The sequence below is a fragment of the Nannospalax galili genome, unplaced genomic scaffold (genome assembly GCF_000622305.1).
Source record: "Nannospalax galili isolate Female #2095 unplaced genomic scaffold, S.galili_v1.0 scaffold761, whole genome shotgun sequence".
In the NCBI taxonomy this organism is placed as follows: domain Eukaryota; kingdom Metazoa; phylum Chordata; class Mammalia; order Rodentia; family Spalacidae; genus Nannospalax; species Nannospalax galili.
Window position 1 is genome coordinate 291,407 of NW_008346389.1, and position 26,485 is coordinate 317,891.

Below are 26,485 nucleotides of genomic sequence, written 5' to 3' on the forward strand. Positions count from 1 at the left end.
AGATGGGGGAAGGGGTCTGAATTTGATTAAGAACTATTGTATGAAATGTACAAAAGCTCAATAAAAATTTTTAAAAATGTTCACATGAGGAGCCAGCGAGGGTCTCCTCAGGTAAAGGTGCCTGATGAGCTGAGGTGGATCTTCAGAGCCCACATGGTATAAAGAAAGAACCAACACCCTCAAGTTGTCCTCTGACCTTCACACACATGTCGTGGCATGCGCATGTACACATTCACACAAAGTAAATAGTGTCCAAATCAATAACTAATAAAGTAGATTATAAGAAAGGTATTAAGAGAGAAAGAAATTTTCTCAGCATCATGGAGAGTAGAGTAGAACAGATCCCGCATGTTTGATGTTGGAGTTAGGAAGGAGGCTAAACAGTGAAACGACTTTGAATAATGAGGAAGAGAAATGCTTAGAACTGAATTAAAATACAAGTATATGTAAAATCTTAGTGATATAATTGAAATATTACAAGAAAACAGTTTTAAATACATTTATCAGGGAACAAGGAAAATTTTAAAATAAACAAGCTAAACATTTAAATATAGGGGTTAGAATAAAAAGCAGGAGCAGAAGAATCTCAGAGAAAAGGAAAAAAATAAAGTAGAAATCAGTAAGTTAGAGAGCTATGAAGAAAGCTGGTTCTTCATAAGAAGTGAGATCAAAGTACATAATATATTAATGAAACTATCATACCAATTCATCATTTTGTACAATGAATATAACCCAATAAAAAAAGAACTGAAAATGTTTGCTAGATAAATATCTTAACCAACTAAGTCAAAACAGAGATGATTCCTAAGATAAGAAAGAAACAAGACAAAACCTACAGATACAAAAAAGGTTTAGAAATAAGAGAATGGAAACTGTTTTAGCAGATAGACATAAGGGAAGGCATCCAGGAATAGGACCCAGGGTGACAAAGTCTGGGGCTAATCTGGGTGGGAGAGCACATGTCACTGGATCCTTTATTAGAAGATCCAGGGCAGACTTCAAGGTGACAGTTTTAGAGAAAGGCTGAAATGGAAGATTCTAAGGAATTGGTTAGGACTTCAGAAAGCACAACTGAGTGAGATATGTTCTTTCATTTTTCCCAATGAATGTTCATCTTATTTGGTCACTACTATTCTGTGGGATAGGCAGGCTAAAAAAAAGTCTGACTTGTCCAAGGCACATAAAGTCAACATAATTGAAGTCAGTTTCTCTAACTTGATTGGGGACAGGAAGTCAGCTAGTATTTGAAAATATCATTTAAGGCAGGGAGTCAAAACAGGATGCATTTAAACCACAATCCCCAAAACTAAACAACAAAAATCAAAACCAAAAACATGACACATACCAGAGAGTTTCTTTCCCTTGACTACCCATGGTCCAAACTGTATTCTGTTTGGCATGTTCACCATTTTATGAGTCCAGGTTGGACCAGGAAAGATCACCTCTCAAAGTGAGAACAAAAAGCCAGATATCTCTCTGGCCAGGTTTTACCTGCAGCTAGACAGAAGGATGTGGGACTGCTGACTTTTGGTAGCCAGGCAACCTGCACAGAGGTGAACTTGGGAGCTCTCTTTCTCTTCAGTGCTGGCAGTGGTCTTCAAGGATGCAGGGCCAGCAGTTGGGATTAGAGAAGGAACCTGACACAGAGGCAGTGTGAGAGCTAGTAGAGGTCTTGTCAGACCAGTTCTGAGGTCTGCTGTTGGGTGCTATTCCATGAAGTTCAGCCCTAATCCAGGTCCAGTTCTTCAACAACCCACCAGCTGCCAGTCCTCTTCTGCTTAGTCAGCCAAAACCACTTTCTGTGTATCTCAGAACCCTAGCAGATACACATTAATACCACAGACGTTTTATTTTACTTAAAATTCCACATGTGTATACCATCCCAGCATAGACGTGAGCTGAGAATAGGAAACTTTGCAAAAAGCATGCAGTAACTGTTTTCTAGATTTACCAAGTTACTTGGATATTTTCTGAGTGGAAGAGGCAAGCTGCAAACAGAAAAGAGTTTGTGTTTTTGTTACATAAGAAGAGATTACTCCAGAATGTTGTCATTATTTTAGGCTTTTGGGAGAGTGAATGAACTGATTCCCTCTATTTTGCTTATATATAGTCAATAAATTTTCTACTATGCATATCTTAGTATGATAAAATTATTTTTTACTGATGAATCATAATTATATATCCTTAAGGGGCACAGCGTGATATTTTGCTAAAAATATATTTCTCAAGCATATAAAAACTTGTCTATTTTCTTTTGTGGGCATGTGAATCACTACTTTCCATTTTCACTAGAAAATTTTAAGCTCAAACTCTCTGTTTTGACCTGATGTTCCTATAAAGATTCCAAGGGACCAAGAGCCTGGACCTCTCTAGCCTGGCACCACCCTTCTCATGGAGAGTGTAGGAGGAAGTTCCCGACATGCATCTTCTGCCTACCAAGAGGGTATATTCTAGGTTTCTCTCTGTCAGTAGGTAAATTGGCAGGCACGTAGTGGTCCTACCCTGCCAGGGCTGTGAGCTGAAGTAAGGCTAATTTCAGACTGTTCTGGGTAGTCAGGTACCTAAGACACAGTCTCCAAATGGCATTGCCATTAGCAGAGCTCTGTCCATCTCCTGCATTTTATTTCTTATTTGGTTCCAAAGCTGAGAGGTATCTTAGTTCACATTCTGCTGCTATAACAAAATATCTGAGTTAGAATCATGTATAAAGGATAGTGATACATCATTATGGAATCTGGGAAGTATAAGAGCACAGCATTGTCTGAGCTCATCATGATACAGCAAGATGAGCAAGCACGCATCAGTCCAGGTCCCTTTTCTTTCTTCTGTAAAGCCACCAGGCCCACAATGTATGTTCCTCCCCAATGACTTTATCTAATATCAGTTATCTCTCAGAGGCCACAATGGAGACTGTTCCCATAAGAGTTCCCTACAGGGAACATTTAAACCATGGCAGGAAGAGAACTGAGGGAGAGGATGTGGTGGTTCTACACCCAAGAACCCAGGGACCCTGATAGAAACTATTCCCTTAGGCTCCTCAGCACCCTCCTGCATAAGTCCTGGGACACAGAGCAACACAGGCTTGCAGACGCTCTTCTGAATCACCCAGAACTGGGGAGAAGACATATTGCCCACTGCTATGTGACCAGTCTGCCTGCAGACTTTCTTTTCACTGCCTCTATGGAAAATATATCACTTGATATTGAGACTTCTCATAGGACTCAGTGCCTTAGTAACAGCAGCATAGACCCTTGGTCATCAAATAAAAAGTCTGAAGCCCAGCCCTGAAGTTTCATTAGGATGAATCATAATTATATATAATTTCAATTATATAAGACATTTAATGGGATGGAAGCTTTTTTTTTCTTTTTGGTTCAGAAATCAGACCAGTGTTCAAGCAAAGAAAGGTTATCCCTTGACCTTGATGTCTTTCACAAAGTACATGAAAAGAAAGCCAGTCCTAGGACCCAAAGTCTGCGGTTCTTCCTCTGCTATGTCATTATTTCTTGCCTCTCTCTGATAAGGTAATTTTATAAATCATTACTCTTAAAATCAATCCATAAAAACGCATGAATTCTTTCAAAAATTTATCAGTATTTTACAAAGTAGCTGGATATGGCAAACACTTTAAGAACAATAAAGTAGCCAACCAAATTCCAGATATCCATAATCTTTATCTGGTAGCTTTTAGGGTGCATAATAACCAAAGTCAGTTACTTCTTTTTCATGTTTCCTGACTATATTTTCCTTAAATTTATTCTTGTTATAATTGAAGTTCACAAAAGCAGTAATTTAAAATATGCATGCCATTAAATAGAAAGACGAACCTCATCAAATAAAAGTGGCTCCCAGAACGCACCAGAATGCGTGCTATAGAAATGTGAAGAGGCAGGCCTACAGAAATGGAGATCTATCTTGGAATATTGACAGTTCTCAGGCCAGACTGTTTCTTACAGCATTGTTTTCCAGGATATGAAACAAATGGAGCTGAGAGAACAGTGAAGCATAGTTAGTCCTTTCTAAGCAAGAAGTAGACCTCTGCCTGAGCTGCTGCTGACTGGCGAAGTGAGGGGTGAGGGGGGTTGTGTCATGGGGTTGGCAGAGACAGTGCTCCAAGGCCAGACTGTGAACCTGTGACCCCAGGCTATTCCTGTCTATGAGTGGTCGCCCTGTAGCCCTGTTGGCACATCTGGGCCAGAACTGCAAAGTCCCTCCAATGTCCTGCTCACAGTGTCCATGCAGCTGAAGGCTGGTCACCCGGAAAGAAGGGAGCAGTTACGTTCAGTCTGTTCTCAGCTCCTCATAGTCATAGGCCACAGAGCTCATGGCTTCTCCATTTCTCAACCAGAGCAGTGCCCTTGGGGGAAATCAAAAGAGAGGTAAGAAAAGGGTGAAGACTCAAACTATTCTGGAGACTGGGTCAGAATAACTGGTTTCAGTTTACAAGGTGACAGGGAACACTGGAATTGGCTGCCCAATACACAGAAAGTTCTGCCAAGCCTCTTTCCCAATAGGAATCAGCACAGGATGCTGCAAACTTTACTAGTGCCAGGCTTATATGGAAACATGCTTACATACATTCACACAACACCACTTACCTAGATCAAGGATGAAAATATCAGACACCTACAAACTGGTAAACTGTATCTGCTCAACCATTTCCCTCTTAATTTATTGGTTCCTTTCACAATAGACAAAAAACATTTTATCTATCTATCATCTATCTATCATCTATCTATCATCTATCTATCTATCATCTATCTATCTATCTATCTATCATCTATCTATCTATCTATCATCTATTTGGTCTTTTTGAGACAGGGTCTCCCTGTAGCACTAGCTGGCCTGGAACTCACTATGTAGACCAGGCTGGCCTTGAACTCATGGAGATCTGCCTGCCTCTGCCTCCCAAGTGCTGGGATTAAAGGTGTGCATCACCATTTTTAAGCCATAAAGAGGTTTGCAAAATTAAGGGCATAGAAAACCCAGCTATAACAAAGTTCTACAGTTTTAGGATTTCAAAATGAGTCCCTGATGCAGTCAGATCTGGGAGCCTTTGAACAGGGCAAAATCAGATCCTCTACCTCCTGTAGCCTGCTGTAGCACTCATCCATGAATGGAGGATATGTTTTGTCTGTGTTGTTCACTATGAAGCTCAGGCAAGTCTTGATCTTGCCTAGCCTCTCCAGTGCTAGGATTATAGGTATGTGCCACCACGCCTAGCTCTATGCCACCTTTTTTATCTTTTTTTTTTTTTTTTGGTCTTTTTGAGACAGGGTCTCCCTCTAGCCCCAGCTGTCCTAGAACTCACTATGTAGACCAGGCTGGCCTTGAACTCACAGAGATCTGTCTGCCTCTGCCTCCCGAGTGCTGGGATTAAAGGTGTGCACCACCTTTTAAAAGCAATTGATATATCAAAACTCAAAGTATCTGTATGGGTTAGTGAGTGGCTAATTTCTAAATCTGAGATGTTTAATTAGTATAACCTCTGGTCTAGAACCTCCCTTGGGGTTTTAGGTCCTATGGCCATGGGCCCACCTTATATTCTTTCTCTCTTGGGGGCCTGATACCCACCTTAAAGTATTCTCTACTTCCTGCCTACTCTCTCAACTGAGTAAATTAAAATTTTCCACCTCTTGTTTGGTGACTGAAGCCTGGGAGTCTTTGCTGTTCAATTGCTCATTATTTCCTGGTCTCCTTTACCGGGCGCATTTCTCTCCAGCACTACTTCCCACCTCCTCCCTCTCCAAGTACCTTTCACTTTGTAAAAATGTATACAAATGTGTTTTCCCTTTCTGCCCCTTTCCAGTCTAAGACCAGAGAAAACCCATAAATCTGATCAGGTCTCTTTTTTGAAATCCTAAAATGGCTTCTTACTATTTCTACAATGAAGGAGAGTCTTAAGGTTCCCCAGAGCTCTGGGCTGGCCAGGCCCTGGCTCAGTCTGCAGCTAGTTGATCCCCACTCTCCTCTGCAGACACATCTTTCCTTACTGCTGCTGTGGTGCAAACTCTCTTCTTTATCCAAATCACTTCCCCCAAATGAAGGCCATCTCCCTGTCACCCCCCCCTCCCCGACATAAACCTATGGGGAATGACTCTACTATTTAAGGCTTAGTTTTTCCTGGTTTCTGAGGATCTAGAGGAACCATCTCTTCCTTTCTAACAGAATCCCCCAGTGTGATCTCCTGGAGTACAAAGGGGGAGGGGCAGTATTGTTCTGATGTGATTTTTGAAGACCTTGACAGCAGGCTTGGCATCCTTCGAGCACCTGATTAATGGAACCTATTAAAGTAATGATAGGGCCTCCAGCTGCTTTAGCCGAAACTGAGAAAAGGCTCCCTCCCTCAGTGAGAAAGGAATGCTCTTCTCCAAGGCCTCCTCCCCATGTATAACCAAAAGGTTTGAAACTGAGTTAAAAGGTGGCATGGTTTATTGGTTATATGTGCACAGACTAAACCTTGGCTACCTGCATTCGTATCTTGGCTCTGCTGCCTACTGGCTATGCCATCTTGGACCAGTCAATTAAACCTCTTTGTGCTTCAATCCATTAAAATTCTATGTTTTCATTCCATTACATGAGGTTTGTAACAGCAGCATACCTGTTAGAGCTGTTATAAGGATTGAAGGAGTTAATGTGGGCTATGCTCTGAGCAGTGTCTGATGCTGCTTGCTGTAAACAGTATACAAATGTCTGCCATTCCATTGCTATTGGGTGTGTTTTCCAAAAGAGGCTTCAAGCAGTATTCTGGCTAAAATTGTTAAATTTTGGTCATAATAGAACTCAATGCTTAAAACTGAATTGTTAAAATTAAAATATTCACTGGCTTATTTTATTATACATAAAACTGTTCTAATGAAAATATTCTGAATGAATAACCTTGTTGATTCAGAGAAAACAAACAAAATGCTTGTTAATGGATGGTTGTTGGATTCTCAACAGAGTGTGACAAAAACATTTCTCAAATATGCATGAATAACCTGTTTAGTATCCAGAGACTCCACATACACACATGCCTTGTCTACCTTTGATATATAAAACAACAGGTAACTGTGCTGTACAATAAAACCAGCACAAATAAACCACTGTATTAAAGCAGAGTACATGTGCCCACAACTATCCGAGTGTAAAGAACACACGTTAAAGGACTTGGGGATTGTAGCTCAGTTGTAGAACACTTGCTTAGCATGTGTGTACATGAACACATACTCACTATATTCAACCCATAAGATACTTATTAAAAACTATAGAAAATAGTGGAATAAAATGTTTCCAATTAGACACATGACTATCACTCTGACCAAGCAATTCAACTCCTAAGGATACATCCGATAAATCTGAATAAGAACAGACATAGCAAGACAGTGTGTGGATTTGTTTGTAATAGCCAAAACTAAAGCGAGCACAGCTGTCTATCAACAGGAGAATAAACAAATTTCTATGTGTTTATACAATCGAATGCTTATATTAATGAGAATGAACAAACTACTGACACATGCAGTAGTACAGACAAAACTCAAAGAAATGATGTCATATAAAAAATCTAGATCAAAAAGGGCTATATCTATGATTGATGTATATGACTGCTGTAGATTGGATCTGAGAGTCCCTCCTAAAGGTCTGTGTGTTAAAGGTTTGGTATTGGGAAGTTGTGGAACCTTCAAGAGGGGGGCCTTTAGGTAATTGAGAGTGTGCTTTCAAGAGACTCCTAGGACCCCAGGTTCCTCCTTGCTGTTTTGGTTTTGCTGGCCTTGAGGTGAGCAGTTTTGTTCTACATCCACTCCCACCATGATGGTGCTTTGTCACAGGTCCAAAGAAACAAGTTCAGTTGGTCATGGATTGAAATCTCTGAAGCTGTGAGCCAAAATAAGCCATTTTATTTCTAAGAGTATTATCTCAGGTATTTTGCTATAGTGGTGAAAAGTTTACTAACTCAGTGATTGACTTTATATGAAGCTTAAGGATCATCAAAAGTAAACAATAATGATAGAAGTTACAATACTGCTCACCTTTGGGAATCAGAAGGCAGGAAGCAGGCACAGACTGGGAAGGACTAAGAGAAAGTTTTATGGGTGTTGCCAATGTTCTATATTTTGATGTAGGTGTTGGTTACATTGATTTATACATATGTAAAATTTATCAATAAAACACATATGTGTATCTTATCTTATAAATCTTCCTATCTAGAATTTAAATTATAGCTCATTGTACTTTGCTTTAACAAAATTGAGTGCTCCTTGCTCACTTCATATGTAATTGAAGAGCACTCCACTCACAAACACACAAAGCCAAGTATTATGAATGCAGTCAACTGTGTTACTCACAAAGGAGGCCAGAACCCCTAACATGATTACAGTTGAAGATAGGACCTAGAAGAGGCAATTAAACCTAAATGAAGGAATAGGGTGGAATGAATAATGAGAAGGAAATGCTGGGGATGTACAGGCAGGAAAGACCATGTGAGGCCACAACAAGGAGGCAGCCATTTGCAATCCTAGGAAGGGGCTTCAAGAGAGCTCAGACCTCTCAACACCTTCTGCCTTAGACTTCCAGCCATCAGAGCTTGCAGAAAATAAGTGATTGCTTAAGCTTCCCAATCTGAGGTATTTTGTTATAGTACCCTCAGCAAACTAAGACACCAAGAAAAGATGCCTTAAAACAACTCCAAGAGGCTTCATGGAGGTGGCATTTTACTCTTGTTATAGAAACACAAAGACTAGTCAGTCCTAACTAGGTAAGGACAGAGGGGGACTGTTCTGGGAGTGAAGGCATGTCTACTGCCAAGGGAACAGGGTGTGTGTTTCCTGTGGTCATAATTGTAGGCCCCACAGAGGCAGCCTGTCCAAGGTGGAGGAGCTGAAGCTTAAATCTTGACAAGTTTAACACTATCACGTCCTTATTGAGCTCTTCAGAGCTAAGTGAATGCAGGGTGCTAGAGCTGCTGCAGATGTAGAACAAGCGAAACTCCCCTGAACTGCTTCTGGAAATCTAAATTGGTTAATTGTCAAGACTCTTCACAGTGGAGAAGAAATGTCCTTCAAGAGACGGGTGGGTAAGTTCAATATATTCTTTAATTTTTAAAAATTAAAAAAAAGATTTTATTTTTTAGAAGAAGCATTTCATCACAGCTCTAACATACTCAATAACAATTTCCAGAGCAAAGATACATCTCTTTCAAAAGTGGCTATAAAATTTTTAGGTTCATAGTTGAATTAATACAGTTATACAATATTGAACTCAGTAGAAACCCTGCAAGACATAAAATTGAATGTTTTTAACCTTTAAAAAAGATCTCTATTTCATTTTAAAATATACTGTTTCTTACAGAAAGATTCATTGTTTTACTAATAACACAGATGTTGGCGCATGCATCTCTAATCTGTATGTATCTGATTATTACTAGTCATAATCAGTTGCACTCGGGTCCTTGGCACCTGTGTATGTCTATAAAGTCATTGGGTAGATTTCAATGGTAATGTTTATGACCTCTACTAATTAACATAAAGTAAATTTTTATGCTTCCTCCTCAAATATAATTCATTTTAAAAATTTTGATTTTTTTTTGTTTTTTTTGAGAGAGGGTCTCCCTGCAGCCCCAGCTGTCCTGGATTCACTATGGAGACCAGGCTGGCCTCGAACTCACAGAGATCTGCCTGCCTCTGCCTCCTGAGTGCTGGGGTTAAAGGCGTGCGCCACCACGCCTGGCAAAATTTGTTGATTTTTTTTTATGTGTATATCACACAGACCATCTTATTCATCTATACACCCACTTCCCAGATGGCACCCTCCCATAGCCACCACTAAAGCCCTTATACTCTGTCATCCCTGCTACTGTCCACTGTGTTGTTGGGACCCCCAGCTACTCCCCAGTACTTGTCCATCTGGTGAATCTAGTCAGCCTATCTAGAGGTCTTTGTTTTAGGAAAGTCATCTGTTCCTCATCTAGCAGCAATCAGTTGTCAATATTCCTTTAGAAAAGATTGGGGTTTGCTGTTCATTTTCCCAGTTCTATGCTGGGTTACTATCTGGGAGTCTCTTGGGCCACCCTGGCCAACAACTCAAACGAAGGTATCTCCTGTCTGGCATCGTTTCTTGTTATGTAGCCATTAGCTATACACATGGACTCTTAAAATATTATATTGGCTCCTTTAATCTTTGGTTATACTTTCCTTTTGGGTGTTTAAGGCTATACAGTTGGCTCAGATAAACCGATTTATTTTTTACTCTTAAGGCCGTTTGAGGATCTGTTCCTCAGGGGTCACATGGGCTTGGGAGGAGCCCTTGGCTCCTTTCTTTTTACCAGTTCTGTCTATGTGTAGATAAGTCAAAGGTCCTCCTCAACCATGGCTGGCTTTGCTTGGAAGCATGGAGGAAATGATTCCTCCGTGTTGACCCTCCTCTTTGTAGACTGGACACTGGTTCAAGTCCATCTCATGGGGTCTCCACAGCCTCCTTGATCAAGAGGACAGGTGACTTACCACAGTTACAGGACATTTTGAGAGATGCTCATAATCCCCTGGAACTAGTTGACCTAGGAGGGCAAGGAGCAAAAACTGTCCTTTATGATCCTCTGACCAAATTAGTATAGGCCTCAAAGTATGTCTGTTAAACCTCCAAGGTTAGTTCCACCAGTCTGGTACTTTTAATTATCATGTGCCATGTAGATAAAGCTTGGGCAAAGACCAATTGTTCTCAGATAAACCTTGCCTAGACATATATTTCTTGATCTGGTATGTATAATTTGTCAGTAGGTTGTTGGACTAATATGGTTCCCTCTGGTTTTTAAAACTAGCTAGGCATTATTTATCTCTCACATTTTCTAACACTTCCATCATGGTTTCCCCAATTAAGGTGCCCCCATTTTTCCCATTTCTCCCTTAATAATACCCTTCTCCTATGGTCCTACCTCTCTTGAGCTCCTTCTTTCCCTTTAAAAAAATATTTGCATTTTGTGTGTATAAATGTTTTGCCTGCATGTATATAAGTGTGTCACATGCATGCAGTGCCCATGGATGCCAGAAGAGGGTGTTGGATTTTCTCGAACTGAAGTTGCTGACGGTTGTTAGCTTTCATGTGGGTCCTGGGAACTGAAGCCAGACCCTCTGCAAGAACAAGTGCTATTAATTCCTGAGCCATCTCTCCAGCCCTAAACTCAGTATATTCATATATAGACTAGATGGTAATTAAAAGAAATAAACTATTGATACACACAAAACATGGATGAAACTCTAAAGTAATTTAAGCAAAGTCAGACACAAAATATTACATGAGTCCGTTTATATAAAGTTAAAATCAGGCAAAACTGCACTTGGGTGATAGAGGTCAGACTAGTGTCTGCCTTTGGGGTAGGGGTACAATGACCATGAAGGAATGTGAGGTAGCCGCCAGAGCTCTGTTGTAGATCTTGATCCAAATGCTAATTATGCAGGTTTTCAAATATGCAAAAATTCCAACATACCAGACACTTGATAGTTCTGTTCTCCATTACATTTGAGTCATGTTACAATATTTAAAGATAAAAATTCAGTGGAAATTCTGAATTTCAATTGTTATACTAATGGTATTACATGATTAATAGTCTGGATTTGACTTTTTACGACTTGAGAATAACAGGCAAACCTAGAGGACTTAGCCAAGACTTTATTTTCATAAAGAGAAGCAAGTCTAGGAAGCGGCACAAAGGATCTGTGAGGGAAGGAGCAGAGACCCTGCTAATTGCATCCTAGGGATTCTCATCCTTTGAATAAACCTGCTGTATAGTTTCTTTGAGATCTCTTAAAAAGCAAGATACAGGGGCTGGAGAGATGGCTCAGCAATTAAGAACACTGACTGTTCTTGCAGAAGACCCGGGTTTGAATTCCACCACCCACATGGCAGCTAATAACTGTAACTCCAGTTCCAGGGAATCCAACAGCCTTTTCTGTTGTCTGCAGGCATTGCACGACACAGGTGCACTTACCTACATGCAGGCATAACACTCATACACATAAAATAAAAATAATAAATAAAATATTTTTTAAAAAGCAAGATACAGCTTTCTGAGCCTGCTCAGGTTATTGCCCAGTTTTCTGTTTATGATTCCACAGATTAACTCTGATGTGACATGGGAGCAATGGTTCCAATTGACACCAGCAGTTTATTGACCTGAATCTGATACTGATATCCAAAAACCTTGGATAAGACAAGAAAGAATACTCACTTGGACCAAAGATATCAATAGCCAATGGCCAATTACCTAGGTAGTGATCAGAATAGTTTATTAGTATTTGTTTTGACTAATACAGTGCTTTTCTGGGCAATACTTAAACTGGCTAACACCAATTACTGGACTTTGCCCATGAAATTAGAGGAATGAATTTTTAAGCATGCATGCATGAACACACATACACACACATGCCAACGCGCACGCACACACACACACAGGTGTGCATTGTACTCCTCTAGCTTTCTACTGAATCTTTAAATTTTCCTTCTGCTTCTATTTTGGGTGGTGCATGGTTAAAGAGCAAATAGATGACATATGTTTTTTATCTTCTTCCTCTCAAGACCCCACTTTAATGAGTATAAAGGTGTAGATCAGGTTTACATCTACAAAGAGAATGTGAGAGAAGACTCACAAACCAGAGATTTAACACATTTCTTTGGAACGACTGGACTGTAGAACTCAAGAGATGCAGGCCTAGCAAAGAACGGTATGGAAAAGGCTCTGGAAAAAGATGACCCACTGGACTGGATCAGTAGGCTCTCCCACCTTCTTCTCCGGGCAATACATGTATCACCACAACCAGGAGCATGCAGAGTCCTCAGGATAGACTTGATTCCTACCTGATCATCCTAAACAAAGGTCTGCTAGTAACCAATTAGGTCCCATTTTCAATGTACTTTCCCATCCAACCGCCAGCACCTATGGCTTTGGGACAAGGGATGTACTAGCTTTGTCCTTTCATGTCTTTGAAGAGACAGAAATACCTGAGAATTTATGACCCCTCCTCCTAAATCCGCTCTCCATGGGCCCTTCACCACAAGCATAGAGTAGGAACCAGAAACCACTGGCTTAGCAGATAAATGCTGAGGCTGAGCTGCACTCAGAGTTCCCCTGGCACCAGGATGAGGTCACCCTATGAGGGACTCTGAGATCACACCTTTACTTGTCTTCTTTCTCTCCCCTTCTCACTTTTCCAGAGGGATCATCTCCTTAATAAAGCAGCCCAGGGACATATGAATGCCTTTCTCTGTATATGCTTCTACAGAATCTGATCTGAGATGTCTGTAAAACTTAGCAACTATTTTAAACCTGCTGACCAACTTTAGGGTCACAGTCCTAAGAATGGACAACTAGTGGTAAGCAGACATGGGCTTGCAAAACAGACAGCTATCACAGTACCTAAGGATATATAAACAGACCCACTGTCATTTTCCAAGTGGAAAAACAAAAGAGAAGTGGGTGGTAGGAAAGGAAAACAATCTAAGGAACAGAAGGTGGGCCTCACTAAGTGTGTGTATTTTTGTGATGTGCCGAATACAGAGTAAATGAAACCTCAATCACCGACATTCTCCATTTCTACAAGGGGACCTTCATTCCACATGAGACACTGGAGACAGATTGCTAATTAGCTACCCACCACCACCCAGTGATTTCTAAGTCTGCCCTCCCCTATTAGGTCAGCCCTCTTGCATCCATCCACTAAGCATAATTTTGAAAACAGTCTTTGCACAGCCAGTAAGAACTATGTTGTGTCTCACATGGAGCAGCTTAGACATAACAGGAACGGAATCCTGGGCCTTTCATCTTACGCTACTCTTCCCCAAGTAAGCTTCACAGACCTCATATCACTTAAATGGAATACACACTTTAGACACTGGCTTAACATTCTGTCTTTAAGACTAGACATCATCTGCCATTGCAATAACAATTCATGCCAAGTCAAAAGTACACTTTATATTTTACACATTCCATTTTTTCCAAGTTATAGCAAATTAGTGTTTTGGCAGGCTAAGAGAGTTAAGTTACTTGAAAGCTGACTTAATTGTTCCTTTCCTTGATAAATTTTAATGGAGAATATATACTATTAATGATTTTGTTCCCAATTATTTAGTATATCTCTTTCTTCTAATCCCTTAACTACACACATGCAACTCACAAATTCCTTATTATGGAGTTATATGTATATGGTCTCTGAGTTACAATAGCTAGATTTATAATTTCTTTGACTTTTTGATGGTATGAAATTTATATCCATTTGGTAGAAAGCATACTTTTAAAATTAAGAATTTTGATCTTTTCTTAGGTGGCAATGTGGATATCAGACTCTCAGGGTGCTGGAAGTAGCAAGGAGCTGAAGCTCCCAGTCAGACAAGATTACGAGGGCAAGCAGCTGATGTTCTACAGTGCACAGCATTACTAAACCAGGGTGTTCAGTACATTAAGTGTATTGAATGCATCTTCTACTTAAGATTTTACAATTTATATCAGGGCATAAGCTCATCATAAGCTGGAAGCATCTGTTTTACCACAGAATATTGGAAATACACACACACACACACACACACAGAGAGAGAGAGAGAGAGAGAGAGAGAGAGAGAGAGAGAGAGAGAGAGATCATCCAGTTTCTGCACACATTTTGAGAAGACAAGCTAAATTTTATGTATTTCCTAATAATCCAACTTCAATGCTTGAACTTCTAAGTCAGGCAGAAACTTTATACAAGACTTCCCTCTTCAGAGAGCATATGTGTCTCATTCCTCCAGGCACACAAAAGGAAAGTACATTCTATTTGGTTCTATTTGTATGTAACCAGTGCAGAGTTCTGGTCCTGTGTTCAATTTTGAGGAACGCACACTCAAAAGCAGAGCTGCTGACCAGAGAAGCACAGCAGCCTGTTCAGAGTTCCTGGCAGTGACAGAAAGCCCAAGGGACAGGAGCAAAGCATTTGGCCACTGCTGTTACCCTGGACAAGCCCCTTTCATGATGAAATGTTGATTTTGTTTTGTCTGTCTGTTTTTCCTTCTTTCTTCCCTGACCTTTTTTTCCTTTTATGGTATATAGCAGAGGGGGCAAAACTTTAAGGCATGAATCTCAAAGCCCTGAAGTTTAATCACAAAATGTTAACTCAATCACTCCCAAAGGTTTATTAGAGAACAGGCAGAATTCCTTTCGAAGATGGGAAAACAGGATGAAGAGACAAGCAAGATTCTCTTTCCTCTATTCATTCTATTAAAACTCATTTAGTGCATAGGAAACGTGTGTGTGTGGACACATTGTGTGTGCAGATGGAGAAGGTGGTCCTTATCCAATGGACTCCATGTGGAACAAAGTGCTATTCAAACTTGGACCATGGGTCGGCAAAGTAAGGTCTGTGGGACAAACCTACTATTGCCTGAGACCATACTGCTTAGGAACTAAAAAAATAAGTTTTTGTTTCTAGATAGCTGAAAAGATCAAGAGCAGTTAAAATTTTATGATGTGAAAATCTTATGAAATTCAACTTCCAGCATCCATAAATACACGTATCAGGAATCAGCCATGCTCACTGGCCTACACAGTGTCTTCAGCTGCTTTTGCATTACAGGAGCAAAGTTAAGAAGTTGTGACAGAGACCATGCAGTCCACAAAACCTATTAACTATCTGATTCTTAACAGAAAAGCTTGTCAACTGCTGGTATAGAAGATGATGCTAAAGACGAGGGGTAAGGAGTCCTTTCTGGACCAGCATCATCATAAAGGATATGGTCCCTCTACTGTACTTTTCTTTAGCCTTTTAGGTCTCCACCAGTGGCAGTGTGGGAAGCTAAAGGAAGGTTAGGTCTTATCATTTTGCTTCCACACTGAGGAAGCTGAGGCCCAGCCTCATTTGTACCCTGTTCATTGTTAGCAACTTATTATAGAGGTACCATATTCTGACTCATCCTGAGTCTCATCCAGTCCATAGTATCCAGACTAGAGAGATGTCTGTACAATACACACACACACACACACACACACACACACACACACGATGAGGGAATCATAAAGAGTCCAGCATGGGAAGATCAGGTGAGAGACTGTTATGAGGATACAAAGACAAAGGAGACTTTGGGAGAAGGAGATATTTGGAGTCAATCATTCCTATCCCTGACATCAGGAAATTCCTCTTGTCCTTGAGAAAACTACTGGGGGGGGGTCTCAGTTCTGTTTCAGATATAAATGTTCTGTTGATGTAGTTCCGAAGAGTTCTAAGATCATTATGAGAAGCATATGAGTTGGGCATGTGGATGGTGTATAATTCTTAACACTTGACACTCCTTAATACTAATTTGTCACTGGGAACAAACTGAGCTTGTAGAAAAGAATTCACTGTGTACTTAAACTACACAACTAGAGAGACATAAAGGATTTCATCAGACTTGAACATAGGCTCAAGCCAGTAGAGTGCTTGCCAGAGAGAGAGAGAGAGAGAGAGAGAGAGAGAGAGAGAGAGAGTGAAATTGATTAAATTAGGCTTCTGTCCAGCCCAGCACTATGTAAACCTTCCATCTGTGGAACAACTTCTAGCTCTATCAGAACAAAATCCCCCAAGCGTCAGCTCAGGTCAAAAGATTCTTATATTTCCAAGTCATTTGGAAGACAAGTAGATATAAAAACTATTTTACAATTAGAAGCAGGAAGGGAGAGTGAGAGTGCAGTAGAGGGTCAAGGAAGAGCCATGAAGAGAGAGGATCCCACTGTGAGGAAGCCACTCTGCCAGGTGCCACAATCTCAGGGGGTCACACTCCCAGGAAGCCACCAGATTTAGGGACCATTTTCCACACTAATAATTTCTTCTTTTGGAAATAAAATGTAAACTCCAAAACAAAATTTCCCTTTATGAGTATTGTGACATCTATGCCCACACCCCAAATATCCAGATATGCTAATGATTTGAAACAAATGGGAGAAAACCTTTCTGACGTGAAATGATTTCATATTATAGGAAAATAAGCACTCTTCTGACAGATTTAATACAATGGAGCCATGTGTTTTACACTGCATGTCAGGACCCATTAGTACTAAAGTCAGTTTAGTGTTTTGTCAAACACGAAAAAATAGAAATAGTGCAGAAAACGTTAGTACACCACACATAACAAAAGACAGATATTGTTACATTACTTGTCCAGTGGTGTGTATGTGTATGATTACATACTCATCTATGGTGCTATGATAGCTCATAAATTATGTTCTTGCTAAGAGCCATGGTAAACAAACAAACAAACAAACCATGCAAAAGCCACGGCAACAGAGTGTTATAAACGACTTCAGCAAAGTCTAGTATAATAATCATGAGTCACTGAATAGAAAAGTTGGGAGGTGATTATTCCTGTTAGATGGAATTGCTTTAAGTCTTCCATTAAGAGTTTCCATTACATTAAGATACACTAAAATTGGTCTGGCTTGGTGTGCCTGTAATCCTAGCTACTGAAGGAGACTCAGGCAGGAGGATGACTAGTTCAAGGACAGCTAAAACAACACTGTGAGATTCTGTCTCAAAAAAGTGCTACTATTTATAGGAAAAGGGGATACTCATGCATACCTTTTGTCATTCCAGTTTATTAAAATAAGAAAATTTATAGCTTTATTTGTTGCCTATAGAAAAGTGCACAAGAGAAAAGTACATACGAAACAGTCGTGTGGCGGCTGATCATCACTTTCAAAAGTTCAGCTATCTAGAAACATTTACCTCCAGGTCAGCCCATTTTAGGTATTTGGAACTTGAAAGTACTGTTTCAAGTCCATGTTTACAATGACTGAGTTAGAAGCCAGAGAGAAAAAAATGTGCCATCCATAATCAATGATCAGCATTAAACCCACAGGACTTCAGCTTGGACTACTCAGGCTAATCAGTAGAGGTTCACAGCCACCTTCTTGTGTAAATCCTGAGCAGTCACCCTCTTCTTCCCCATAAAGGTAAGATTATATGTGGTCAACAGCAGCAAGAACCTGAAAATTAAGGGTCAAGAGATAACATTAAAAACCCAACATAGCCCTGCATGGTGGCGCATGCCTTTAATCCCAGCACTTGGGAGGCAGAGGCAGAAGGATCTCTGTGAGTTCAAGACCAGCCTGGTCTACATAGTGCGTTCCAGGACAGCTGTGGCTACAGGGAGACCCTTTCTCAAAAAGACCAAAAAAAAAAATCATCCAACATAAACTAAATGAAACTCATTTTGGCAAGAACAAATGCTTCACATCTCTGCGTACAACAGGATGTTAATGAACTGGGAAAGTTTCCAAGGTTGTGAGGAAAATATTGTAGACATTATATTTAATGATAACCCCAAATACCTGTCCATCATTTTTCTCCTCCCATTTATTTTCTATTTCTTTTTCTATTTCTTTTGGTGTAGTTACTAGTAATGCAGAATTGATCTTGAGATACAAAATTTATTAATATATTATTTGGAGAGATGATCTATCAACTCCCTTATGAAACAAACCAGTGCTATTTCTCACACTAACTGCACTCTAATTGATATACCTAGGGGCAGAAGGGGAGAAGCTTCTGGAGAAACTTGATAGCTTTGCCACAATCATACCTTGACAACTTCCCATGGTCACTTTATATTTACAGAAATAAAATGAAACTGCCATTTTCCAAAAGTACATTTTAGGAAAGAGAAAGCTGCTTTATGTTTGAGTGCTTACAAAATTTCGACATTTTGCAGAGCATTCACTTAATTACTTTCTTCTGAATGTCAGAAACCAAAAAGCCTATTACCTGCAAGATAACAGGAATTGAAAATCAAACAGTTCATTAACGCCAGATGTGATGGTGACTGATTTTAAAGGGAAAAACCTGTGTCAACAACAGATCAGCTGTTAAGACTGCAGATAGCATAAAAAGGGAAGATGTTTTAGAGGCTGCTTGACAACTCTTTGGAGACAGTCTGAAACAACCTCAGTCAATCCAAGATAGGACTGCTTTTGAAGGTCATGTGATTGAAATACCATAAGTGGCTGCATGAGTAAAAAAGATAGCCAGAGTTAATGCCTATTTAAGCAGCTAGTCCTGGTAGGTGCTTTGTAATTGCCTCTACTGGATGTCCTTACCCAGCCATAGGGAAGTTCTGGGTTGGGACATGGTGTTCTTGTTTGTCTCTGCATTACTGTGAAAAAACACTCCAACCACTATCAACTTGGGGAGGAAAGGGTTTATTTGTCTTACATCTCCCAGGTCACAGTTCATCAGGGGGCCCAAGGTAGGAACGCAGGGCAGGAACCTGTAGGGGCACAGACCATGGAGGAACTCTGCTTACTGGCCTGCTTTGCTGGCCTATGCTCAACCTGCTTTCTTATACAACATAGGCCCACTTTTCCAGAGGTGGCACCACCCTTCCACATCACTCAATAATCAAGAAGATGCCCCACAGACATGACCATAGACCAGTCCAATGGAGGCAATTCTCCAATTGAGGCTCCCTCCTCAACCCAGGTGTGTCAAGTTGACACTAAAGCTATCCAGTACACATAGTAGTCCTATAGGGAGAAGAAACAGATGTTCTTGTGTTCTGAGAATGAACACTTAGTTCACAAGGGCAGCATCTTTCTTAAGCAATACTAAATTCTCACAAGGAAGGGAATGAATATACCAAAAGTGATCTAACCATGATAAACTCTGCAGTCAAAGAACTATGTGAATAATTTCAAGAAATGATTTCATAATCTATGAGAGGAGGTGTAATACTTCTAAATTATTACCTTTTATATATAATTTTAAATACATACATGTAAATTAATACCATAAGTGTAGTCAGACATCGCACTCTTTTGCCAGTAATGCTAAACAGCACACACTCAAAATTGCCATAAAACTTTTTAAAAGTCTTCTTGTTGGAAAATTGAGAGCCACCTTAAAATCAAGAGTACCTTACAAATAAGCACCTAGGGAAATATGCATCTCAGGTACTGAGCATTGTGAAGAGCTGGCTTGTGAGTCAATGACATATAGGCAGCTGTTACAGGAATTAAAATCCCTAGATTAAAATACCAAAAATTGGTGCTGGAGAGCTAATTAGTGATTAAAAGCACTGGCCACTCTTGCAGAGGACCTTGGTTCAGTTTCCATCTCCCACTGACAGCTAGCAACTGTCTTTAACTCCAGTTCCAAGGCATCTGATGCCCTCTTCTGACCTCTATGGGCATTGCATGCATGTAGTGCACTTACATGCATACAAACAAATCACTCCTAGATATAAAATAACAATAAATAAATAATTTAAATACTAGCTAGTTGTGGTGGCATATGTCTTTAATCCCAGCACTTGGGAGGCAGAGGCAGGTGCATCTCTGTGAGATTGAGGCTAGCCTGGTCTACATAGTGAGTTCCAGGTCAGCTATGGCTACAGGGAGACTCTGTCTCAAAACAAACTTTTTAAAAAGATACTTGCTTCTCCAAATTCTTAATCTGTCAAAAACTTTATACCATGTGGAACAGAGGTTCCAGGTCTCCTCAGGCCACTTCTGAATTTATCTACAATTTTGATTGACTGACCGCTTCTGCCCCCAGCCAGATCATTCTCTCTGTTTCTCTGACTAGGGGTTTTCTTTACTGCTTCTGAGTGTGCTGCAGCTAATACAAGTATCCTCAACATGCTGGGGACTTAATGCTCCCTGTGGGCTAAATGGTGGGAAAATAGCCCAGTTTTCCCACATCTAGAAATTCTAAGTTGTGGTCTACAGGTCAGTTGCTTCAATGGTGACCTGCTCACTAACCCATGTGACTGAAATGCGATAAGTGACTACATCAGTGAGTCCTGGCTTGCTTCATCTCCTTGCCTCACCTTCTTCACTCTTTCAACTTGCATTTCTTGGGCTTATCTCCTGAATAAACTGTCTGGACTCAAGTCCTTGATAGAGGGTCTACATGCATATACAATCTCAGCATCATTTGGTAATTTGGTGTCCTCTTTCGGAAAGCAGCTGTTTGCAGAAAACACCTGAACTATGAAAATCATTGGAAGTGTCTTATCCATTCCTTTCAATGAATATTTAATAAATTCTTGTTAATGCAAAGAGTTTTCCTGTGTGTTAAAGGCTCTAGCTAGATTGAAAAAAAAAACAAAAAAACAAACAAACAAAAAAAACAAAACAGAGTTCTAGCTTCGAGAACATTCCAAAATGGGGCATGAGACAGATTCAATACTGTGGGTGACATATTCAATACTGAAAGGCAAAACAGATGCCTCTCTAAGTGGATGTTCCCATGATCAGGTAGGACACCACACATCCAGGAAAGCCACGGAACCCAAGGGTGTGTCTCTGCTGTCCCTTGGTCCTGCCAAGAATGTTCTCACCTCTAGCTCTTCTCTCAAGCATCTGTATGGCTCGCTCCTTTATGTCCTTAAGCCCTCTGCTTGTGGCCTTCTTTGGCCACCCTATAGAAAATCACATCGCCCCACATGATCCCATCCTACTGGCTTCCCTGTTTTTTTCTCTTTTTCTCCCTTTTTCTTCTTTTCATGTGTTTGTGTATGATGTATGTGTTTTCATGTGTGCACAGAGCATGCATGCAAGTGTATGTGCATGCCCCTTTTTCTTCTTTTCATGTGTTTGTGTATGATGTATGTGTACATGTATGTGTTTTCATGTGTGCACAGAGCATGCATGCAAGTGTATGTGCATGCATGTGGAGGCCGGGGGTTGATGTCAGGAATCTTCTTCAATTGCTCTTCCACCTTTTTCTTTTGAGGTAGGGTCTTTTAATCAAACCCAGAGCTCACCAATATGGCTTGTCTCTCTGGTTGCTCTGAGGATTCCCTGTCTCTGTCTTCTGGGGTTGGAATTACAGGTGGGCCACCACACCCACCTGGCATTTATGTGAGCTTTGGGGATTTGAACTCCAGACCTCATGCTTTCACAGTGAGTGTCTTTCAAACTTTTTTATTATTAATTTTATTTTATGTGTATGAGTGCATTGCCTGCATGTATGTAAGTGTACCCATGTCATGCAATGCCCGTGGAGGTGAGAAGAGGGTGTTGGATCCCCTGGAACTGGAGTTATGGACAGTTGTTAGCCACCATGGGGGTGCTGGGAATCAAACCCAGGTTCTCTGCAAGAGCAGCCAGTACTCTTAACTGCTGAGTGCTTTAATGCTAAGCCATCTCCCTATGCCCTCTTCCTGTTTTATTCTTCTTCATATCACTAACCACTTGAAATATAATGGTACTTGCTTATTTCTTTCTTTTTAGTCTTCTCCCATTGAAAGTTGTGTATGCGAGGGACTCCCACTGACTAACCTCTCCTGCCTCTGTATTCCTTGCAACTAGGCTATTGTCTGGCCCAGGGAAGGTATTCAATAAATATCTGTTAAAATAACAAAAAAAAATTATCATTAAACTTCAAAATTATCATTCACTGCCATTGAAATCTCACAATCTTATCTGGAATCATCACATTCAAGGTCTAAAGAATACACTGTTCTTTTGTTGAAACAAAATGCTTGTTTTCCAAGATGTAAGATGTAAGGGTGTACATATTTTCCAAGATGTTTTCCAAGATGTAAGGGTGTACATGTAGCAGTATAAATATACAACATAACTTTATATCACTATAAACTTTTACAGGACACAGAATATAACACACTAAATGTCCATTGTATAATAATAAGAAATTCTGAGATTTCAGATTTCAGATACTATGCCTAACTTACTAGAACAAATTGCTCATATGGCCAAAATGCATTGACTACTTGTGATGGGTGTGGTGTTGGGCAAAGTGCTATATTTGAGTTTTGAAAAGTCATCTTTACCTGTCAATGTAAAAGCCATATCTTGATATAATAGATTTAAGAAAAGCTCACCTTTTAAAAATCGTTGTTTTTCCTCCATTATTTTATTACAAGCTTTATTTATTTAGTTCAGAGATTTCCATAGAGAAAGTACTCATGGAAAATCCTTTAAGTGGAGATTGTTATTCAGACATTTTAAAGGTAAAAATTCTTTTCATAGAGATTAAGGGACAGACAAACCACTGAATTTAGCAATATTAAATGATCACTATTACAAAAACTGCTTAAGTGATTGTCAAAATCTAATTATACAGGGTTAGTTGTTTCCACTACAAATTCAAACGTAGAGGCCCTCCTTGCTGGGTGAGTTTTCTCTCACGCCAATGGACTCCCTGCTAGATTTCCACAATGCCACAAGTCTTTATCATTCTGCTCCTAGGCTCAACCTGCCTTCATCCTTTCTGATCTAAAAGACTTTGCATGCCCGTCTCTCCACCTCAACATTTGCATGTTTTGTCTCAAGAGTCATGCCTCTACCCAGTATGCTCCCATCACCTGGAAAGCTGTCAACTTGGCCTCCTCCATACATTTTCCATCTCTTTTTCTCCTAATTGGTTCATATCCTAGCCTTATAAAGTAGGCTTCAGTTGCCTGTGCTAAACTCATTCCTTCCTCTGCTCTACCATTCCTTTGATATATCACTCTTCCTTCTCCTTCACTACCTAACTTATTAAAAAGCAAGTCTGTTTTCACCGCTGGCTGTTCTCTCAATTTCTTCTTCTTTGTATTCCTTCTGGCCCTGCAGGTCAACTTTCAAATATCTTTTACTTCCAAGTCTTCTGAAAAAACAAACTTTTCAAGAGGCCCATAATAGAAGCGAAAAGCATTAATGTTACTTTAAGTGAAGACAAGGTATCCATGAAAAACAAATGGCTTGCTGCAGGCTGCAGCAAAAGGTACAACCATTACCAGACTGAATTACAGATTCAAACTGTGCCCTTAACCTCACTAGGCCAGACATTAGAAAAGCCAGGCATGGTATTAAAAAAACTATCCCATTTACATAAGAAAGGAAATAACTAATTCCCAAGTCATCAATTGTGCTGCGATGTAATTCCTCTTTCTATAATCATGCTATTTACCTTGGTAATTCCCAATGTTCTTAAACTTTCTTGTAAGAAATTTACATCTCTGGTTTTACTTGCAAATACAGAAATGACAACTTTAAAAAAATAAATTAAAAACTTCTTAGAATGGCTTTTCCATTCTATAAGAATGTTCTTCAGAAAGAGATATGACAGAACCAAGGAAAGAGTAAAGATCTAAAATTCAAACAATCATTTTTACAAATCTAACCTTAAATTTTTGATGAGATTTAAGAACCTCAATTAAAATTTTAGAAGGTTTGACTTGAAGACCATGAGGAAATTTACTTTATGTTGACAGCTTCCAAAGCACCTGGTCCATATGTCATCTTTAATTAAAAGAAGATAAATGAGAAAGAAAAAAAAATCACATGTGGATAGCCTTAGTTTTGTTATTTTCAGTGTATCCATGGGATCATTCAATCTTTTCCCAAAGAACAAAATGAGTTAAAAAAGAAAAAGAAAAGAAATCCTTGGCGTCAACTGTACATTTGTCTGTACAGCCTTGATTACCACAGGCTTTTCAAAGAGGACCCAAGCAGCCCATGTGGATTCTGACGGCAATGCAGTAGAATTTAAGATATTATGACTAAAATATGTCCCAAGGTATAATCTAGTCATACAGTTTTATAAAGAAGTACAAAGATATTAGCATAAAGGTACATACCCTCCTATAGATGCCGCAGGAGAAATACTGACACCAGGGAATTGAGCTGCAGTGAACACATATGAGTCTCTCTCTCTCTCTCTCTCTCTCTCTCTCTCTCTCTCTCTCTCTCTCTCCCTCCCTCCCCCCCCCCCCCCCACTGTCTCTCACACATGCGTGCCCACACACAAAGTTCATCAAATGGCTTACTAGGTAATTTCATATTTTTCTAAGCTTTCCCTCCCTCCCTCCCTCTCCCCAATCCTACAAAGCCTATCTTTATTACTAAGAGAAAATTAAACATCTATAGAGTCTGAATGCTTTTCTATATCCTGGTTCCTAGACACAGCCTGAGAGCCCCACATTTGCCAAATTTCCTTCTAGTGGGCTGCACTGGTTGGAAGGCAGGAACTTCCCTGACCGGAGATCTTATCACCTTGGGTCTGGGATGATTTCAATTCCTAGATGATACATGGGACCACAGCCTTTGTGAAAGCTGGGAGAGTGGATGTTACCAGCAGGAAAAATAAAGTATCCCATTTCCCAAGGAAAAGCACCCAAGGGGACAGCAGATGCTTTTTAGCGTAGTCTTCTTCCGCTGTATTACCCACCCCCAATCTATCCTTTTACTTTTAAAGCACCTCCACCACACACCTCTAGAGTTCATTCCAAAAGAAGCAACACAAAGACTACCCACCCTTCAGCCAAAGGTTTTCAGTGTTTAAATGCAAAAAGAGGTCTAGAGTGAAAGTTGTGGGAAGGAAGCGGAAGGTGACCATTAAACACCCTTCTCTCTAGGTTAGATACGAGATAAACAATAGAAATTGCAGAGTCAGGCAGTTCAAGATCGGTATGGAGTAAGGGCTGGCAAGTGTTAGGAAAGAGAAGGTCCCTTCAGAAGCAGGGACACCAGCAATCTCAGAAGGTATAACCAGTATCCTGTTTCCCTGCCATGTGCCCCAAAGCCACAGGCTTACTTCCACATTCCTGTCTTGAGATCAGGGAAAGGGGAAGCAAGAATCAGTACACCCAGCGGTCCACAAGCAGAAGCAGAACAGAGACTGTACTCAGACTTGAAGGGTCAAAATAACAAACGCTGTCCCACAGTGCTAGCTGGTGACATCAAGCCAGGAACCGGCAGATCGCTGGATGTGGGGCGCAGATTGGGGAGCGTGGCTACAACTGCACTCTACACATACTTACACGGGGTTTTACAAACCCGGCCTTATCCCACTGCCTCCCTCCACACTTCACACACCAAGTCATCCTGCCCACCTCACGGTTTTTCCATCATTAGTCTTTCTCTTGGAGAGTCAGCCAGAGAGGGATCCTAGAGGGGATTCCTGGAAATGTCATCCCTCTACACCTCCGATCTGCCACCTCCATCCCTGTGCGCGCCCGCGCGCGTACACACACACACACACACACACACACACACACACACACACACTTCTGCCATGACTGTCATCAGGCCCACTCGCTGATCCCTAAGCCGAGTATCTCAGCACACACCGGACACCAGGCATCTCTTCCCTCCACACCCTTCCCCAGCCTCGCTGGCTACAAGCATTGCCCCCCGGACGTCGCCTATCTTCCCGGCTCTCCTGCACTATTGTTCCACGCAGCCCTCTCGCGGCCAGGACCACCCTTCCACGAAGACCAGGGCTCCGTCAGGGGCGGCGTCGGCGCCCCGCATCCCCAGCCCGCCCTGGCGGTGGTACCTTGCCTGACAGCTGGGTCCGCGGGCCCGCGGGAGCAGGCGGCGCTAATGACAACGAGGGAGCCAAGCCTGGGAATAAAGCTCCGCTCCAGCTGCTCCAGCCTGCAGCGCCACCATCTTCTCCCGCCGCCGCAGCTGCTGCCTGGACCGCAGCCGCCCGCGCCCCGCTCGGCTCGGGCTCAGCAGCCGCTCGGGCACCTCCGGCCGCGGCCCCACCCCCTGCCCGCCGCCCTC

General features: G+C 40.9%; 1 protein-coding gene across 5 annotated transcripts in view; it reads right to left on the bottom strand.

The window, feature by feature from the left end:
- Positions 1 to 26,449, bottom strand: part of Apba1 (amyloid beta precursor protein binding family A member 1) — a 245,854-nt gene extending 219,405 nt beyond the window's left edge. For 4 of the 5 annotated variants that reach the window (XM_008842742.3, XM_008842743.3, XM_017800528.2 and 1 more), the window contains exon 1: positions 26,253 to 26,449. The gene's annotated coding sequence lies outside the window, so the exon portion shown is untranslated. The remainder of the gene's footprint in view (positions 1 to 26,252) is intronic. The other variant, XM_008842741.3, reaches the window with a different exon arrangement.
- Between the last annotated feature and the right edge of the window lie 36 nt (positions 26,450 to 26,485).